The sequence below is a fragment of the Ciconia boyciana genome, chromosome 5 (assembly GCF_034638445.1).
Source record: "Ciconia boyciana chromosome 5, ASM3463844v1, whole genome shotgun sequence".
Lineage (NCBI taxonomy): Eukaryota > Metazoa > Chordata > Aves > Ciconiiformes > Ciconiidae > Ciconia > Ciconia boyciana.
The window spans coordinates 57,721,655-57,726,979 of record NC_132938.1 but is presented as its reverse complement, the minus strand read 5'-3'; positions in this window follow the sequence as shown (position 1 = coordinate 57,726,979).

Here is a 5,325-nt window from a genome sequence, read left to right as displayed (position 1 = left end):
TCAGGGAATCAGTACCGGTCACATTTAGTTAGATATTTTCCAATATATAGATTCAACATACAACTTTAGATATCAGGAATTTGGTCATTTTCTATAGTTCATCTCACAAGTAGGAGGGAAGAGGTCTTGCCGTTGACTTGGAGAAGCCAAGGAGATGTGCTACATTTTGCAGTGCAGCCTGTGATTTCCTGGCAGATATGAAAGCTGGCTACTAAGAAAGTCCTGAAAAGGGAAAAGCGCTGAGGGAAAACCAGGAGGGGCTGATGAAATAGCTAAACCAGGTGACACACAGAGGCCTGGGCTGTGATACAGCAAATGCTGGCCTTTCGAAGGAGCCTTAGCTGTGTGCCTGGGCAGGAGCTGGGCAAGGCAGGGGTTGCATGGTCGTGTGACTCATAAAGAGCTTCACCTTTTAATTTTTAATCATCATTTGCCTGTTTAACAAGCTCGGTGGGACGTGACTTGTTGGTTTCCCTTCTCCCAGCGCATCCAGATGAGAAGCCCAAACCTAATCACGGGGTTGCCATCGCCCCCATGATTCGGAAACTCTCAGCCTCTGAGCGGAAGCGACTGTGTCACTTTTGTTCACACCCTTAGTGCAGGCACAATTATATTGAGTTAAATCCTGCTTAAATCAATTTTGCCCTATAAATAAAAGCTATGTGCAAAGCTAACTGCTTTGCAGCATGCATTTAAGCAGCTAAATGGTGTTCAAAAGCAATGTAAATGCTTGTGTACCCGTGATCTCGTTAGTGCAGGTTTTCTAATCTAGAAGCAATGTATAAAGAAGATAAATGTTATAGCTGTCTTTGTCTCTTTTGATTTCCTTCTCTGGCAGAGCAGTTTGTCTGTGGTCCTAGCTGAGCTGTCAGCTTGCTTTGATTTTTTCTTGCATGCCTGTTACTCTTTTAGGCAGGGAGTCTGCACCGTAGCTCCTCAGGGGCAAGAGGTCTGGGTTGGGACATGACCTGGCAATAGCCTGGGGATTTGCAGCTTGGGGAAGGAGCTATGCGTTCGGTCCTTTTTTTTTTTTGGTGAATGTGGGGATGTTATATACAGTCTTCCTTCCTCCCTTCTTCAAAAAGCTGCAGAAAAGCTCTGCTGAAAAATGCAGGCATACATCAGACACACAGTCACCACATTACAGGTATTAAAATGTACGTTTTTGTCTGAGGATTTGAAGAGCAAGAGGAATAGCCTGGCAGGGCTCTGCAGCTACGAGGCACCAGCAGAAGTCCTTGCCACCTTGAGCAACTTAAAAATAAACAACCCAAATTCTGTCTTCTTTCGGGGCGTTTGGACAGAGGGGAAAAGCTGGCTGCCTTTCACAGCTCATTGGCGCAGCTTTCACTCTTGCCAGCCTTTCTCTGTGGGCAAAATATCCTGTGCCCCTTTTCGGCGGGCAGTGGGCGATGCGGCAGCAAGTGGGACTCCTTTTTGGTTGCTGGCGTCGGTGGGTGCCTCAGGGCAGGGCTGGGGGCTGGCGGCCAACGCGTGGCCGGTGGTCAGCCTTTAACCGGCATCATGTGCCTTTCCACGCAGCCGATGCCTCCAATGTAATATGCCACTGGCTGTCAAAATGAAAAATAGCTGCGGTGCTGCTTGGCGGTGACAACCTGCCCTGTCTTCTCCTTCCCTTAATGGGGTGTTGAGAGACAAGGAAAAAATGATTTTATGAAGCTGGTAAAAAGTAAAAAAAAAAAAAAAAAATTGTAGCTGCTGGGACAATCTCTGCCTTGCTAATTCCATCTCTGAAAAATTAGAAGATGTATTAAAAAGTGATTGCTGTGAGAGAAGGAGATTGTCTGTGGCCACAGACTCTGATTGCCACATAGACTGCAACGTATTTATTTTATTTCAATCCAGGAAAAAGCTGTGGATGAGCTCCCCTCGGTGTGGATGAGCATCCTTGGTTTTCTGCAGTGCCAAGGAAGTGGGGTGCCACCGCTCAGAGGTCCCCAAACTGAAGCAGCTTAAGGGGCATGAGTTTTAGAGGATAGTTATTTGGCATTTTCAGAAAATTCAGCTGCTGGATGCTTTTAGGGCATCTCAAATTAGGGACCTGCTTTATGAGATTTTTACTTCCAGTCCCACTTTGCCTTGCTTTTCCGTTTGTAAATAAGACCACTAATACCCTTATCAGCAGAGGGATTTAGCGAAGATAAACAGATTTGGTTTTAATTCCTTCAGAAATCATGCCAGAAGTACAGAAAATAAACAAGAAGTATTTGGAGACTCAGCACAGAAGCAAACCAGGATTTAATAGGCACCACAGAGACTCTGGGGGAAAGATCACAGCTTGGAAAGGCGGGTAGGGAAGGGCATGGCTGATTTAGGAAAACTGAGCAGAGAAAACAGGGGTTAAATTTCGCAGCAAATGCCAAGAAAGGCTGTTCTTCATCTGACATTCGGGAGGAAGCAAGAGGAAGATTTACTGAATGAGTCTGGAGATAGATAAAGAGGGAAAAGAGGAGGGTGTCAAGAGGAGGGTTGTTACAGCTCACTCGGTTGGAAGGGAGACCTTTGGGAAGGTACTGCATAAGCAGCCGCTAAGCAGTCACCCATTGGCAATGAAGGACTTCACCTACCCCCTGCCCACGAGGGGACAGTCCCCGAGAGGGCCACAGGCTCAGCGTGCCTGGGGACACCAGGGACGTACGGCAGACAAGGTTCCGAAGGCAGCGGTGGGTGCTGCTCTGGAGTCAGCGGACGGGCGGTGCCGTCCAAGGGCAAACCGCACCCCGTGGTGTATTTGCCATGAGGAGGTATCCTCTGTTGTTCACAGCCTGGTGAAGCTTCAGATGGAGAAATGCAGCCAGCTGGAGAGCCGTGCTTCCAGTAATATGGAAGCACGTGCTTCCAGTAATATGGAAGACAAGGGAGTTCAGAGGTGGTCTGCAGGAACGACAGCTTATACAGTGAGGCTCTCCCCCGAGCAGAAGGGTTTGGGACTGCTGAATCGGGATTTTGGCAGCTGTGAGGACGCGGGAAGTCATCTGCTCCGTGTTAAATTCTGTTAAAATGCTAAGCATCGACTGCCCTTCACATCCACTGGAAATAAAGCAAGAAAAACCTGGGGTAATTGGCAGCAAGGCACATCTATTGCCAGGACAATAATTTCTGACTGTAAAGATAGTTCTGTGCTGAAACAAGTTGCCTAGAGAAGATATTGCACCGGAGGCTCAGCAGGGCAGAGCCTGTCAGGATACGTCCACCCACGCAGGCCAAGGGTGGACCAGGAAACCACCTGCAGTCCTTCTCAGACCCACGTTTCCATCATGCCAAGAAAATCATGTACTTTTTTAAGAGTCTCAGGAAGAACAACAGCATCCCAGTTGGAGACCATACAGAAAATAAAATCTGGGTGCTGAAAGTAAGATAAATAGTGGAGATGTGCCATTTGCTGGGCTATCCGCACTCATAGAGTTACAGGCCACGTCATCACAGATGAAGGAGGGGGGCACAATTTACATTCCTTTTTTCTAGGATGCTGGGGAGTGGACTGAACCTGGACTATTAAAATATGCATCGAAAAAAATATGGCTGGTTGTAAACTGAGGAGTGACTTGCATGGAAAATGTTCTTTGATTTGTAGAGATGGCAGTCCAACAATGCCAAGCTTCAGAAGTATTTTAAATGACTTAAATATGATAAAAATACAAATGTGAAGTCAAATTAAGGAAATAAAATTCTGATGGGAAATAACATAGGGAAGCAGGGACATTCAAAGTAGTTACTGGAAGGTTATATCTGTTTGGGGGCAGGGGACACACATCCAAATGATGCTGACAGGTTGGAAAGGGTTTGGAGAGGACCTGCCAGCTTGCCATCAGTTCCTGACCTTTCTTCTGAGGTCAGAAAACTTGTCTCCCTCTGAGAGATGTAAAGAAGTTCAACCTATTTATTTTAAGAAAGGCAAGGTTAAGATCACAGTCCTCAAATGTCTACAAAGGGAAATGTTCTTGGTAGCTGCAAGTTCTTTAATTGGGCAAAGGCAAAACAAAATGCAGTGGACAGCAGCTAAAGCTAGAGAAATTCAGGCCGAAAGGTTCTCATTTTTAAGAGCAAGTGGCATTCTTTTCCTAAATTGTGGAACAATTTAGCAGGGGAAGTGGCAGAGCCTTTCCATCAAGGGTTTGTCTAAAAGACACGTTGTGGTGCTTTAGCTGGTTACCTAAAGGCTGTGCTGTCTGAGAGGTCAGGCAAGACCGTTGTGTGGTCCAATCTGGTCCGTGGATCCCGATTTTGTGTCATTTGTGCTGTTACTGTGATTAACGCGCGATGTGGGCAGTTAACCTGAAGAAGTCTGCCCTGTTGCTGGAGGTCTATCTGTTGCTGGAGGTCTGTCTAGTGAGCAGACGTCTGGTGTTCGAGAGCAAAGAGGTAAGGCGCAAGATGCCCCACGCAAAAGAATTGTAATGGTATTAATTGCACAGTCCTTCCAGGGCTTTTGAAGCCAGAGATTGCCAAAGGAGTCGAGAGGCAGCTGCTAGCTCACTAGTGAGCCCGTGAAGCTCCCACCCCTGTCTTGCTTGGTAAAAGAAACTTTGTGGGCTATTGCCGCGGTGCTCCTGTGGCTCTGACTGTTTCAGCAGGCTGTCCCTCCCTGCCAGAGCTCTTCTTAATTTTCAAGCAACAAAAAAGAGGGTGCTCCATCTGAGGGAGGTCAAGAGAGCAATAAGTTTATGAAAAGGGCAGGACTCAAATTAATAAACACGGGTGGGACGGGGATGGTGAGGTGCATTTGTCTTTCACATCTAGTCACCCATGTTAATCTGTTCTAATTGCATTAGAGGGAATGAGCAGGCAACAGAGCTGATGTTTGCTGAGGCTAGTGCTTGTAGCAGCGCTGGGCATCTGCTGGGAGGTTTCACCGGGTCAGCTGCACTGAAGGCAAAGACGCCTCTCTCAAGCGAATATATGTAGATATGTGTCGATATTAGAATAGTGACAGGATATGTACATATACATATGTATGCATAAATGCTCTCAGGAAAGACATCTTAGCCGAAAAGTTTGCAGTTGATGAACATAATACCTTTTCACTCCAAACTTAGGTGAGACCCACACTTTCCACATTGAAAAACAAGCTCTTAATTTCTCTTTTGCTCCTTTTGCATTTTGAATGCAATGTTTTCCCAGCAGATAACGTTCATCATGTCCCCCATAATCTGCTGGCTCTTTCATACTGATCTTCTCTGGCAAAGCTCTTGAGCAACAAATTGTGTCTTATCAATGGGGGCTTCAGTACCGGTTGGAGTCTGTGAGTCTCACTGAGGACAAGCTTTGCCGAGGCGAGGAGGGCAGAATCTGGTCTTGGAGCTG